At 47.6% G+C, this 15,074-nt stretch overlaps 1 protein-coding gene across 6 annotated transcripts in view; it reads left to right on the plus strand.

The window, feature by feature from the left end:
* The window catches only part of Hivep3 (human immunodeficiency virus type I enhancer binding protein 3), a 472,744-nt gene that overhangs the window by 395,665 nt on the left and 62,005 nt on the right, over nt 1-15,074 (plus strand). For all 6 annotated transcript variants that reach the window (XM_029564634.1, XM_029564635.1, XM_008835418.2 and 3 more), the window contains one exon: nt 7,375-7,571. The gene's annotated coding sequence lies outside the window, so the exon portion shown is untranslated. The remainder of the gene's footprint in view (nt 1-7,374; nt 7,572-15,074) is intronic.

Raw genomic sequence — 15,074 nt, forward strand, 5'->3', positions numbered from 1 at the left:
CAATAATAAAAACAACTCAGTCGTTTTGCTATGTATTGACCCCTTTAAGCCGCAAGTCCCCATCCCCTTCCTCCAGGCTTGGAGAACCACCACTCCACTGTCTCTCTGAATTTCTGTGTCCCTTTTGAATTATAAAGTATGACATGGGGCTGAAGATGTGGTTCAGTTGGTAGAGTGCTTGCGTAGCATGCACTAGACCCTGGGTTCAATCTCCAGTACTATAAAACCTGGACTCGGTGGCATGGACCTGTAACCCCAGCACTCAAGAGGTGGCGGCAAGACAATTAGAAGTTCATGGTCATCCTTGACAACATGGCAAGTCCTACACTAGCCAGGGCTACAGGAGACCCAGTCTCAAAAATAAATAAAAAATAAAAGAACATAAAGTGTGCTTATTATTAAACAAAGAAAGAATCAGTATAGAAATGTATGCAGAGGGGCTGGAGAGATGGCTCAGTGGTTAAGAGCACTGACTGCTCTTGCAGAGAATCCGGGTTTGATTCCCAGCACCCACATGGCGGCTACGAACCATCCTTAACTCCAGCTCCAGGAGAATCCAAAGCCCTCTTCTGACCTCTGCTGCACTGCACAACACAGGTGTACTCACATACTTGCAGGCAATATACTCATACACATAAAATAAAAAAATAATAAATAAAATATTTAAAAAAGAAATGTATGCAGAAGAAAGGTTGTATTCCAGACCCAACCTATACCACAGCCCAGCCCTAGGACACACTGATGACTGATATTTACCATCTAGGACTTTCTAGGTTCCCAGGTGCAGGCAGATGTGTGCCTGTGACTTTGCTCTTACCATCCCAGTGGCAGGAAGTGTATGGACCCCAGGGTCAGACAGACCAAGGCTCACCTCCCATCCAGCTCTGTCCTCTCTGAGTACCATGTGGAAAATGGGGACAACAGAGTACTCTCCCTCCAGCAGACTGGGAGGGATAAGGAGACATGCCTGTGAGAAGTGCTGGCACTCACGCCTGACGTGCAAAGTCACAGTGAATGTCTCTGACTGGTAATGGCTGTTTCTGTCTTTCATGCAGGGAAGGTATCGTTTGCTCATTCAAGAAATTCCTACCAATGGATACAAGGCTGTTTCCACCTTCAGTTATTAAAAATGGCACTGCTGTGAACAGTGTAGGAACACTGAAGCTACTTTCCAGCACTGTGTTACACAAGTGTTGTTATGGCCTTGCTTTATTCATGGGTTTGCTTGTGTGTTATATCTATTTGGATAGGTTTTCAGGTAGGGTCTCACTATGTAGCTCAGGATGGCCTTGAACTTGAGGTCTTCCTGCACTGGCCTCCCTAATGCTAGGATTGCAGGTGTATGCTGCCACGCTTGGTTTGTTTATATCTTTGATTAGTGTTAATATCTGTGTGTGTGTGTAGTCCTTGAACCCTACGTAGAACAGCCTTCTCCACCCTCCTGCCTTTGCGTTCAATTCTGCTGTTTGATTTTCTAGTGGCGCTGACCACTGCCATTTGCCTTGTCTGGCTGGATGCTCAGCTCTGTAAGGCCAAGTCCTTCTCTGTTTTATTCACTGTGTTGTGTCTCGAATAGTACCTGCCACATCACAGACATGTCCCGAGCGTCTACTGAGTGAGGGGGCACACTGCCTGCTGTCCTAGATTCTTTATTTAAATGATCCATCCTTGCTCTGCCAGCTTGGAGTTCCCTCTTTGACAACCTTTTCTATTTCTTCTGTAGTTACTGACGGATTCAGTTTTCTCCCTCTCCTTCCAGTTTAATATTATATAATTTCCTAGAAAATCATGCATTTCTTTAAGTGCATTGACATAACAAGCCATATCCAAATTCTCTTAATTTTCAAAAGTGTGCGTGCACACGTTTGTGTTGGCTTTCTCAATGCTGTGTGTGACTTTGCACTCCACTGCTTGACCCATTTGCTGCTGGCTTGTCCATGTTGTTGGCCTTTTCAGAGCACAGATGTGGCGTCCTGTTTGCTGCTGTGCTGGTTGCTATCATTTGCTCCATCGTGTCTTTTAATCTGGGGCTTTATTCATTTCTTCCTCTGGGTTATTTTGCCTTGTTTTGGTTGGCATTATTTTTTTTTTTCTTCCTCTCTTTTTACAATACAAGAGATCAAACCCAGGGCCTTTCGCATGCTAGGCAAGCACTCTGGCACTGTGTGTTTTGAGATAGGGTCCTGCTGAGTTGCCCAGGGTGATCTCAAACTTGTGATTCTCCTTTACTTCATCCTCCTTAGTAGCTGGGATTTCAGGCCTGTGCCACCACTTCATTAGACTTCGGTGAAATTCCTAACTCATTTCGTTTCATTCTTTCTTCTTTTAACACAAAGGCATTTGAGGTTTGTGTTTTCCTCCGAATGTAGCTTTGGTTGTGCACCACAGCTTTTGACATGGAGGGTTCTCTACAATTACCCTAAGAGTTCAGACTTGCTCTTCCCTTTGAGTCCTTTACAGAAGCGTTTAGCACTGGTGTGTGTTCCACTTCCTTAGTTTTCGTTTTTGCTGTTTGTCGATTGCTTATTCTATTCCACTGAGAACTGCAGCCAGGGTCTACACAACTTGTATGCTTTGAAACTGTAGGTTTTCTTGAAGTCTAGTGCAGGAATGTTTGAGGAAAAGATCTGCTTTATCTGTGTCTTGCGTCTGTATAAAGTGAAGCACACACACTCATCTCTGCATCTTCCCCAGTCTTCTCCGGAGGCTGTGTCACCTTCGCACTGGTTAGTGATACACAGGCCGTCTCTTCCTTCCCCTTCTTCCCTGTGGCTCTTTGCTTTGTTTTATTTTGTTTTGTTTTTGAGACAAGTCCCCACTATGTAGCCAGGGCAGGCCTCAAACTCGAAATGCCCTTGCCTTGGCTTCCCAGGGCTGGGACTGCAGATGTGTGTGCACTACCATGCCCCCCTTAGCCTGTGGTTCCAAATTTCTACCGTCTCATTCGTTTTTGACGATGGTGAAGGTCACACTTCGTGTGCTTTGTGTTTTCTTCTGGAAAGAAGCCCAGGCCGCACAGAATGTGCCGCTTCTACCTATTCGGCGTTTCTCATTTTGTCTTAATCGTGACTTTTCACTACTATTTTTGTTGCCCTTTGTCTGTTATACCATTTTTTCCCCTTTTTCTTGGATTTTCCCCTTTCTTTGTCAGGTTAAGTGTATTATTTCCAAATGATAGATGGCTGGATTTTCCTTTTTCTTTAACCTGTCCTGGTCTCTTAACTTATAATGAGGTAATTGAATTTATTCATGTTATGAATTCATTGATATGCTTGGCTTACTTTTGCCATCTTACCTTACATCTTTTGTTTCTTAACCTTTTTTTTCCTTCCTAATTAACCTTTACTTTCCTAATTCTCCTAAATTGATTGAATTTTCTTTGTTTTTCTTACCCATTGTGGTTTAAATAGTCTGTGTCTTATTTTGCCCTTAAATAAAGTAGATTTCTGTATTCATGTCAAGAAGTCAGAAGTATCTAAATCCCAGCAAGATGGCCCCATCCTGGTGGATTCTGTCTCGATGATGCCCCACACTCTCTGCTTGTGTTGCCCCTTGCCGTTTCTTGTCCTTTCTTGAATGAGTTGCTCTGCTACAGTTTTTGTTTTGCTGGAGTAATTTCTTGAGTAACTTTTTAAGAATACATAGGTGGGTGGCATCCTATTTTAGTACTTCTCTCTTTCTGTCTGAACCTTGGCTGAGCAATGGATTTCAGGGTTTTAACTCTTTTCCCTCAAGGCTCAAGGTCTTCTCTCTATTGCCCACTAGTTGTCAGTGTTGGAGATTTCAAATCCAATGTTGTGCTAGTTAGCATTTATTATAGAATTGGCACAACCTAGATCCACCTGGGAGGAGGGAACCTCAACTGAGGAATTTCCCAGATCAGACTGACCTGTGGCCATGTCTGAGAGATTGTCTTGGTTGATTGATGTGAGAGGGTCCAGCCCACTGTGGGTGGCACCATCACTAGCAGGTGAGTACCTGTATAATAAAGGTAACTGAGCATGAGACAGAAAGCAGTGTTCTTCCACGGTTTCTGCTCTATATTCCTGCCTTCAGATTCCTGCCTTGATTTCCTGACACACTTGCCTCAATGACTGATTGTGACCTAGAAGAACAAGATGAAATAAATCCTACTGTCTCCAAGTTGCTTTTGGTCATGGTGTTTATTATCACAATAACAGAGAGCAAACCAGGACAAATGCCATTGTGGTTCTCAACATTTTTGTAGAGACTTTCAAATGTCAGCTCTCCAAATCTCAAAACAACATGTTGGTTAATGGAATCTGAGGTGCCCACTCACCAGGGAAAGAAGAACAGAGACTCCACAGGGCCCTGGTACATCTGGGAGGAGAAGGCAAGGTTGGCTTTGCTGGGGACTGGAGGTTGTCTTTGCCTGGGGATGCCACTATGGGAGCTTGCTCAGGACTGTGTGAGGACTGTCACACAACAGTCTGAAACTGATGGAAATACCAAAGCAGGGAGTTTTCAGACAAGGTAATGGAGTCACCAAAGCTTAGGGTATAATCTGCTGAGGAAGAGAGGATGGATTCTTCAGGAAGTTTCTGTAATGACCCTCATGCTGTCTGCCCTGCACAGAGTGGTCAGCTGAAGACTTAAGGGGCAGAGGTGGGTGACCTCAGTTCTCAGTTCTTCCCTCCCTTTTACACTGGTCTCTTTATCCCCAGACATTTGTCCCTGGTGTGAGCTGTTTTCCTGGGCTTTGACAGGAGGGGCCTCCCATGCCTGGGCGACTAGTGGGCTGTGATCAGGATTTCTGTTCCTCCCATTCCTCTGATTCCTCGGACTTTCTGGCCAGCTCATGCTGCTGTGGTTTTCTTATTTGCACATTTCTCTTTCTATTTCAGTGGTATTTGGAAAGAAGAAGCATACCAATGGGCCCCTTGGGAGTGGGGTGACATCTTCAGATGACCAGGATATAGGTGTGGCCGGACAGCTCTGACCTTTTACCAAGGAAGACTCAGAGTGGCCAGTGATGGGATGATGATGGTTCCCTGCTTCTGCTGTCCCATCTTCCCCTTGAGTCACACATCTCATCCCAAGCACGTTAATCGAAACTGGTCCATGATCTCACTCCACTGCCAACCCAAGTCTTGCTACTCCCCTGTCAAACCTCATGTCCTCACACCTGCTGATTCCTTCCTCAGTCATTGCTGCCCAAGTGTGAACCTCCCATTTGGGGATGATCTGTTTGAAATACTCTCCCATTTCTCTCTCAGACACATTCAGCCACCATCAGAATTGATTTCAATGTGGTCCCTTTGAAAATAGAGACCAAATCTTGGCCATCTTCTGTCCTTGGCACCTACCACCCGGCTTGACCCAACATGGTCACTAGATGCACATCTGTTAAGTGAATGAAACAAACACATTGGGTTCTAAAGAGAACTATCTCACAATGGCTGTGTGTAAGATGCCTGCTATGAGCATGTGATTCAGAGGGACATTACCTGAGTGAGCATCATGCCATCTGGAGGGGCTCTTGGCTCATGGTGTCTCTGCACAGTAGACACTCATCTCAAGAGAAGTGTGGCAAATGGGCATAGGGTCTCATTGGAAGTGGAACTCATGCCCAGCTTTATGGGAACTGACTGATTGGTCTGAGCATGGGGCCAGGTAGACATGTTGTGGGGAGAGGTGCACATTCTGACACTGCCTAAGCAAAGGCTCTCAGAGGTGGGAAACTGTTCTGTGTGTCAAAGAACAGCATATTCCAGGATATTAGTGAAAAGAACAGAGCACCCCATTTTTCATTAATGCTTGTGATGGATTGGGAGGCATACAGTTAGCTTGGCATTGATGGGAAATGGCAGAGCTGTGAAACATCTGGATGGCTCCAGTGACAGTCGCAGGAAAGGACCACTGGGAACCACATAGCAAATCTAGCCTCGCCACTGTGGTGGTGTGATGCCACTCTGGGGAGGTGAATAGTGGCAGGTATGGTGGGAGAACCTTGGGTGGCCTCTGTGTTCTGCAATATGCCATGCAGAATAAGGTTGTCAAGGACTGGATTCATACAAAGCATGGTGCTCAGGATGAGCAGGGGACAGTGCCCCAGGCCCATGTGCGGGTTACTGCAGATCACTAGGCTTCACTATGGGACAAAGTCCATGGCAATTATATGGGTCGTGCCACGTGCCAGGCATTGTTCTGGCCCTTTATGCACAGTGACTCATTAAAGTCCGGAAGGCGCTCACCATTCTCAGCCTCCTTTTCACACACAGTGACTTCCCAGAGCCACAGAGGTCATGAGGAGAAGGACCTGGACTTGACCCTGGGTATCCTGGCCCTAGAGACCACATTCTCAGACCACAACACACCACAGGAAGCAGATAAACCAGATATTCCAGAGAGCATGGCGTGGCTAGGACATGCTGTGCTGTACACGGCTAGACATCTCGGGCTTTCTGGTTTAGGAAGTGCTTTCCTCTGCAGTTTCTCATTTGACCCTCACGACAGCCTGTTAAGCCAGTGATTGAGCACCGAAGCTTGCTCACCTATCCATTTGCTCCCACCCTGCCCCAGGCTTCTCTCGGCCTGAGCACTCAGTTTTATTTGATGACATTGTGCTCTTATGTCTCTCATTGAATTCAGTCCTTACAACCATGTCTGAAGACCAGACACTGTTTCAAGTTGTGCTAGTTTTCTCTTCCTGGTTAGCAGACCCCCTTGAGTTTAATACCACACCAGATGTCAGCATACTTCTATAGGTGCCCAGTCAGTACCAAGCACCTACACTCTGCCCAGGCTGACATGGATGTTGGGAAGCTGAGGTCTCAACTCAGCTCTGAGGAAGGTTCTGCTTTTCCAGGCTCAATTCTGTGTTGGCTTAACCTGATTCTCTGCAGTTGTAGGACTGACATTCTTCTTCCTTGCTGGTTGTCAGCTGGGTGGTCACTCTGGATTGCTGGCAGCTGCCTTCAGGCCCTTCCCATGTGGCCCTTCTTCCCTTAAGCCAGCAAGGGCTCATAGCAGCTGACTGAGCCGATCTTCCTGACTTCCTTATCTGGAACCAGCTAGCAAAAACCCTACGTTTAAAGGGCTTTCCCGGTTCACTCGGGCCTGAGAGGATCTCTTGACCTGTCATAGAACCACTGTACTTCAGACATCCTGAAACTTTGAGCACCGTCAAGAACTCTGCCCACATGATGGGTGAAAAATGAGACTTGGAGAAGTTCAGTGTAGCGCAAGGGAGGGTAGAGTGTGTCCCAAGACCATCCCACCTGCCATCTCCATGAGGGACATGAGGTTGGGCTTCGCACCAAGAAAAGCAGCTTGGAGGGAGATGAGGAGTTGTTCTGAATCTACAGTTGACCAAGAAAACTCTGACCATGGCTTCCAACTTCCTCCATGCAGGATCAGAGGCACAAACCCAGCCACCTCGGAGTAGCTCATGGAGGAGCCCCAAGAGCCACTGGCCAGGCAAGCTGTCGCCTCCATAGGGAGGAGCAGTGGGTGAGCAGAGGTGCTGCAGCAGGAGTGGACATGAACGCTGGCTTCCAGAGAGAGCAGCGTTTCAGCTTTGGTCATCGGAAGTGGTGTCTGCAGCACAGGTAAGATGCGCCTGGTGCTGGCTGTGCTTGCTGGCTGCCATTTGTCAACAGGATTTGCGTGTTCTTCTTAAAATATTCTGTTATGACAGTGACTGCCATTGCCTGTCCTTACCCTCCTCGACCTCTGCCAAAACTATTCTAGAAATCCTGGGATGCCTTGGTCAGAAATACCAGGGCTCTGCCTCTGCTCCCCACACTGTCTTCTGGAAGTGCCACCTTGCCCGCCTACCAATACCTCATTTTCCACCTCGTCTCTGGTAAAGGATACAGGGTTCAAAGACCCAGACCTCTGATGTATCCTCCTGCTTTTCAGAACTGCTCTGCCCCCACCCTATCTCCCTGCCTTGCCCGATCAGAGAGCATGTTGGCTTTGAAAACCACAGTTGGAAGCTAAGCATTTGTGGCCTCTCATGAGGATTACCTGGAGAGTTCCAGAAATTCTAGTGCCAAGATCCCAGCTTCAGTGTTGTTGATTGGATGGGCCTGTGAAGGCTCTGGGCCCCCATATGTGCTTAGATGTGTATCTAGCTCCTCGGGTATCTGCTGGAGTTTGCACTGGGTATACAAGCTGTGGTATGGGTTGGGTGTATGACGTTGGCAGTTCTTTGGATCAGAATCAAGTTCTAGGGTGTTTTGTCTGGTATAAAATGTGTCAGCATCACCCAAGAAGCTGATAGGGTTGAAGGAGAGAGTGCTTGGTTTTAAAGAGGAAGGAAGGAAAACTGGATTCTCCAGTATGCCCATGTTGTCTGGCTCAGACATTGGGGACATAGAAATGGGTATTTGGAGACCTTTCTTTTGAGACAGTGTCTCATTCTATAGCCCAGGCTAGCCTTGAACTCACGGTCCTCCTGCCTCAGCCTCCCCAGTGCTAAGATTACAAATGTGTGCCTTCATACCCACTGTGTCTGGATTCTGATACATCCAAGGTCTGGATACTAGGGGCCTTCTTCCAGGGGCTCTGGGCATGCTCCACCTGTCTTATATTTGGGTCTATGGGCAGCATCATAGAGGTATGGGCTCAGTCCAAGGTATGAGAAGCTGTGATTTCCCACCTGGCCTTCTGTGAACAGGGACTCTTCTTATGAGAGCACCACGCAGAGAGGTGGGCTGGGCTGCAGCCACCTCAGAGACAGCACTGCTATGGCTTCGTGGATGTGGGTGGCTGATCCTGGGACTCTGCCCACAGCTTGGCAGCATACCTGGCCCAGCAGGTCTGGCCTGACCAGAGTTCAGGAGATAGGGGAAGTATCCCCTGGGAAGGACTGGGCAGCCAGACTCATTTTGAGAGATGTCTGCAATGATCTTATAGTATAGGCTTTCCCTGAGATCAAATCCCAGCTCTGGCAATCCCTGGTTTTATGCAGCAATTACTGATTTCAGGGGCAAATTTCTCTGCTTCCCTCAACCTCAGTTTTCTCTTACAAAGCCGGATAGAGTGATACCTGCCCAGACGGGCGCTGTGAACATACAGATGAGGCCTCATTATAATAAAGAGCTCCCATCTGGGAGCTGCCTTCCCATTGTGCTCCACCACTGCACAGACAACTCATCTACCTGTGACATGCCTACTATGCTCTACTACCTGGTCTCAGCACAGGATCCTAGAGTCAAGGCAAAGTCAACTGACCAGTCCTCCCTGTATGCAAAGCCTGGCACTTCACAGATGCTTGAGTCTAGGACCTGTGAAAACCCTAATGAGGCTAGTCTGGTGTCAGTTTTCTACAGGTAAAGAAACTGAGCACAGAGAGGTTCAATAGTTTCAAGACAGTCACACAGCTAGTAAAGGACAGAACCTTTGGCTACAAAAGAACTAGCATTTTATTTCCTTTCCACTGGAATGCTTCCTGAAGAAAGGCAGTGATTGCTTCATTAACTCCTCCTCTAGGAATAGCTCCATTTTAGTCAGAATCAACAGCACCATCATGAATGGTCCCCATTCCTTAGCCTCCTGGTACATCATTTTAGCATTTGTTCCACCTGTGCATATGCAGTTAACTGTATGCATGGAGGGGGGCGGTTCTCCTTTAGCAGTTTCAGGGGTCTGGATTCATTGCACAAGATGAACATTAGATTCTTGAACAGCCAGAACTAGAATCCTCTGAGGAAGGCAGGCAGAGCTTGGAGGAACTGCCCAGGGTTCTCCCACACCGGTCATTTGACCTCTCCTGCTTCATGCCCAAACTCTTTGTGGTCCACGTGGGCTCCCCGCCAGCTGCAGGGCAATCTAGGAGAGGGGAGCCCTGCCCAGCAGGAAATGAGCCCTGAGCTCCAGCCAGAAATCAAGCTCCACCCCTTCCCCAGCTCTCCCTGGGGAAGAAAACATCATGATTAATGGGGTGCTGACTCAGGGTTGCTGGGGGATCCAGATCTTGGGCATGCCTGGGTTTACTGAGGATGGGGCTGGGCTATGTAGCATCCATGGAGATGCAGAGTGGGAGCCCAGGCAGACAGGTATGCAACAGAATACCCTCCACCATACTAGGGATGGGGCAGCCCAGTAGCACCACCTGAGGCTCTCAGGAAGCTTCTGCTCTGGGCGGAGTTTTGGAGTCATTTGAGGGCAAGGAAACAGGGAGTTGGGGCTCCTCTTCAAGAGGGACCTAAACCAGGACTGTCTCCAGAGTAAGGTGATTTCTGAATGAGTGGCTATAGGCCAAAACTAATGAGACAATGAGTCAGGAAGTATTTTCCCAGGAAACATCACTGCTAGTAGTTTTCAAACTTTCATTGTTTTAGAAATCATTTAAAAGATAGACTCTTGTATGGAATGCCGATATGTAAGCCAGGTTAAAGTGACAGTTTAATTGCAGCTTTTCTAAGTTCCATTCTTTAGCATGTATTTGATATAAAAATTCACCCATAGAGTAGTAACTGTCCTCTGATGCATTGAAAACCTTGAATCTGAACTTTTAGACCTAGGATGCCACTAGATTTTATAAATAAAGTTTTATTGAAACACACAGTGCTGTTCATTGACCTGCTCCCTTTGGCTGCTTGAGATTATCTGCCCTCAAGCCAGAATGACAGAACATCTACAGACCATATGCCTCTTACAGATTGTGTGCTGACCTCTGTCCGAGGCGTTCTGCCAGCTGCAGCATCCATATTCCCTCATCTCTTGGTTGGCTTGGCCAGGATTAAGAATTAATAACACTGGGGCGAGAGAGTTAGCTCAGTGATTAAGAGCACTGACTGCATTTCCAGAGGACCCAGATTGGGTTCCCAGCACCCACATGGCAGATCACAACCATCCATAACTCCAGTTCCAGGGGATTCAAGCCCTCTTCTCATCTCTGCAGGCATTGCATGAATGGGCATGATTACATACATGCACACAAAAAACACACATTAAAAATAAATGAATAAATAAATAAATAAATAAATAATATTGTAAAAGAATTAAGGATCCAGGGCTGGGAAGATGACTTAGTAGCTAAAGCAGTTGCCCTGAAAATGTGAGGACCGTAGTTTGGATCCCTAGCACCCATGTAAAAAGCTGGGGAAGAACAGCGGCCACCTGAAAGCCCAGCAGAAAGCCCATTTCCAGAGGCAGAAACGGGATCCCCTGGGCAAGCTAGCTAGATTAGCCAGACTCAATGAGATCTGGGTTTAGTGAGAGACCCAAATAAAGTGGAGAGTGATCAAGAAAGACGCTTGACACTCAATTTCAGGCCTAGACACACACACACACACAAAACACACACACACACAAGATTAAAATTAGGGGACTAGGGAGGTAGATCAGTAGTTAAAACGTTTGCCTTGCAAGCATGGGATATGTGGGATTCCCAGAACCCACATAAATGTTGGATGGCCATGGCAATTCACCTGCAGTTCCATCCTTGGAAGGTGAAGACAGAGGACCCCACCCCCACCCTGGGCAGGCTGCATAGCCATATGAGGAGCTCTGGGTTTGATTGAGAGACCTGCTTCAATGAATAAGATGGAAGAGCAGTCAAGAACAATTCCTGACATCAACCTCGGTCCTCCACGTGCACATGTACACACATTAATATAGAAAAAGAAAAAAATTAAAAAGAAAAGAATTAAAGAATCCTAAATCATTTCAACAAGATGATATAGGTGTAGCAGATTTTCCACCGTGTACCTGGCAGACACAGGGTGTCTTCAGCTCTGTTGATCTGGGCATTTGGAGAGGACTAGAAGAAAGCTCCAGTTGGCATCACGAATAATATCAAATCAGTGCTTGCATTCCTCTTGTTACAAATGCCAGTCGGACAGGAAGCCCCACACTTACCCACTCTTGGGTGATGCAGCCTCTCATTATTGAAAGCTTGGGTGTGCACTTGACTGTGCAGTTCTACAGACCATGTGTAATCCTGAAACAACAACATAAAGATGCTCAAGAAAGAGCTCAAACCTGGCGGCTCTGGTTGAAGACACATTTCAACTCTGAAGTTTGAGATCTCTCCTGACCTCATTCCAAGTCTATGCAAACACACTTAAGCTGGAGGCACTCATTCAATGTGTTACAGTGCACCATAGAATGTATTTGAATGTGCAGGTCCATTTACTGTTACGAGGCTGATAGCAACCAAACTGTATTTTTAGCACAAAATTCTTCTGTAGCAATTGAAGAACCACTCAAACAGTGCCAGCGAGCACAATTTGAAGACTTCTCTTCAGCAGGAATTGGCTGTTCTTATTTCATTGCTTAAGGGTAATGGAAGAGTCAGGGATGCCGAGTGTTCTGTTGGGAGCCAGAGGAGGAAGTAGCAAGAGGTGGCAGAGGGGAGAGAGGGGATCTTGGGAACAATGGGCAAGGAGTTGAGTCCCTGGCAGAAAGTTCTCAGGCAACACAGAGAGGCTCTGTGACTCCTGAAGAGGCTTTTGATGTCTCCTAGCTGCTTTGGATGACCCAAGTTGAGCTGTCCATCTGCTTTTATGACTTATAACTGCCCACTTGGAGGGCAAGGCACAGGTGTACTTGAGGACAGATGACAGCATACACAGAGTAGGGGTGAGGAAGCTTAGCGTCTCTTCTGATAGGCATGCCGGGGGCTCTGTGGCTGTGTGGCAGGGCGAGGGAGAAGGACAGCTTCACTCTTGGAGGCTTTCCCACACTGGTCCCTCTGCCTGGATTTCCCTTCTCTACCCCATGTGCCCCTTCTCTGTGACATTAGGAACTCTTGCTCTGGGGTTCTGAGGAACCCTGCCTCTGTGTGTACTCTGATCCAGCATACAGGCTTGAGCGCCTCCAGGCTTTCTACCTGCCTTCTCTGTACCCACAAAGCACTGCTTACTGAACACAAGGATCTGTGAGCCTTATGAGTGCCCTGTTTGGGGACAAGGGGACAGGTGTCAAGACCCAGAGGAGGTAGTGCTGCAACTGGGCAGTGGCTGTAGGCATTCAAGGCAAAACCCTCAGAGCCAGGAATAAAAGCCAGGAGTCCAGATTCTCAGACCAGCTGCCCTTGCCTCCACAGGTGTGAGGAAGGGAGGGTCAGGCCTGGTGGCTTGGGAGGTTGTGGGCTAGAGAAGGCCCCAAGGGATTAAAAACCCAGTCCTCACTGAAACTGTAGCCCCCCCCACTCAGAAAAGGGACATTTTTAGATTTTGAAGAGATGACCTCATGTTTTTTTTTTTATTTACATAGCTCTGTTTGTTTATATAGTCTTAAAAATAGCTGACATGTGCTAAGCTTAGTTCTCGTTCGCTCTGCTCTGGTGAAGAGTCACTGTGTGGGGAGAGACGCCTTTTTATCTAAGAGAGGGACAGCCTTGTTTCCCAGGACAGCTGGGGACAAAACAGGACAGGTAGGAAACTTCATGGTTTTTCCTGTCGCTTCTCCAAAATAGACACACTGCTGCCTCCCACTTCCTGCCTGGCGGGGCCCAGGGTAGATAGATCTCCTCAGAGGAGTTATGTTCTGTAAATTCTCAGGGAGGCTGCTAGGGATCTGTCAAACAAGCAAATATGGTTGGCCCTGAAGACCTTGAACTTGGTGTGGAGAGTCCTGGCTCAAATTGGACCTCTGGGTCCTCAATCTGATGCATGCTAATTGTATGTCCTTGGACTAGCTACTTAACCTCTCTGTGCCATATGACAAAGACAGGGAAAACAATAGTATCAAGCAGTTCCTGTGCAGATATGTAAGGATTATATGTTAAAGGGCTTGTCCGGGTCTAGACACATAGTAACTCTGAATATATCTTTTAACAAAAAAAGCAGCCATGTCTTCATTGACATCTTTTCCTGTCTGGATCATTGTATCAGCCTTCCAATTGCTGTCCTTCCAACAGCTTGTCTGACCCATCCCTATGACATCCCAGAATGTCAGAAAGGTAGAACACACTTCTGACCATCCCTTCCCCTCCCAATGCCTCTGGCAGGAGTCCGCAAAGTTGTCTTCTAACTGGCCAGACAGTACACGCTTTAAGCTTTGCAAGCCCATGGTCTCTTGCAAGTTTACCATGGCAGCTTGAAAGAAGCAGCTGTAAACACCCATGTAAAGATGGGCAGGCTGTGTTCCAGAAAAACGTTATGAACCAAAACAGGCAGATGCTGAATGCTCCTACCCCTGACCTACAGGAAGAATGCATCCCCTTAGCTCAGCATTCTGGTCTGGCCCTGGCATCCCCACACTCCTCTTCCCCTCCCTGTTCCCATGCCAGTGCTGCACTCTTTTTCTATGCTGTTCCCTCTGCCCGGATTTCCTTTCCCTGCCCTCACTGGTGACATTAGGAACCCCTGCTCTGAGGCTCTGTGGAAACTTCATGTCTACTCTGACCCAGCATGCAGGCTTGGGAGCCTCCAGGCAGGCTTCCACCCCCCTCACCACAACCTCAGTGAACGTTGCAGGAGCTGCTGTAGGTGCTCAGTAAGCCCTGGTCATTGAACACACATTTCTGCCAAACAGAGAGCACCTCAAGAAATTCATGGTATAAGTTAGAGGAGCCAGCCAGCCAAGGCTGGGAATGACAGCCCTGTGCTTGCCAGGGTGCCCAGAGCAGGTAGTGACTTCTGAGGTATCTAGAGGAAGCAGAAAGCATTTGAGCCAGATGCTGGAGACTGGGAAGGACTTCCAGAGCAGGGGGTCAGATGGGCTTGCCATGCTGGGGAAGAGCAGACCCCATTCTGGGCTCAGGTGGTAGTGGCCAAACAGGCAGGAAGGTGGGAGTCACCAAGGAAAACAGACAAGAAATGTAAAATCAGAGCGACACACATGGGACTACAGAGTGAAGCCTGAGTGGGGAACACGCTTGCTATGAAGCAATGCTCAGGCAAGAGTCAGACCTGAGCTCAGAGAGGTGAGAGCAGGGCTGGACAGGAAAGGCAGGTGGCTCCTCGGGTCACCTGGGGAGCTGACTTCAGAGCTCTCTTTAGAATGAAGCCAGCCAACCTGAAAGAAATTGTGCCATGTGTAAATAAAACATGTCAGTCACGTCAAGGCGAAGTGAGGAGTTTGTTTGCTTGTGATGTGTACTCCCAGCCAGCATGGGTGCAGGTGTGCTAGCAAGGAGAATGGGAACCGCCTGG

Source organism: Nannospalax galili, unplaced genomic scaffold, assembly GCF_000622305.1.
Source record: "Nannospalax galili isolate Female #2095 unplaced genomic scaffold, S.galili_v1.0 scaffold577, whole genome shotgun sequence".
Lineage (NCBI taxonomy): Eukaryota > Metazoa > Chordata > Mammalia > Rodentia > Spalacidae > Nannospalax > Nannospalax galili.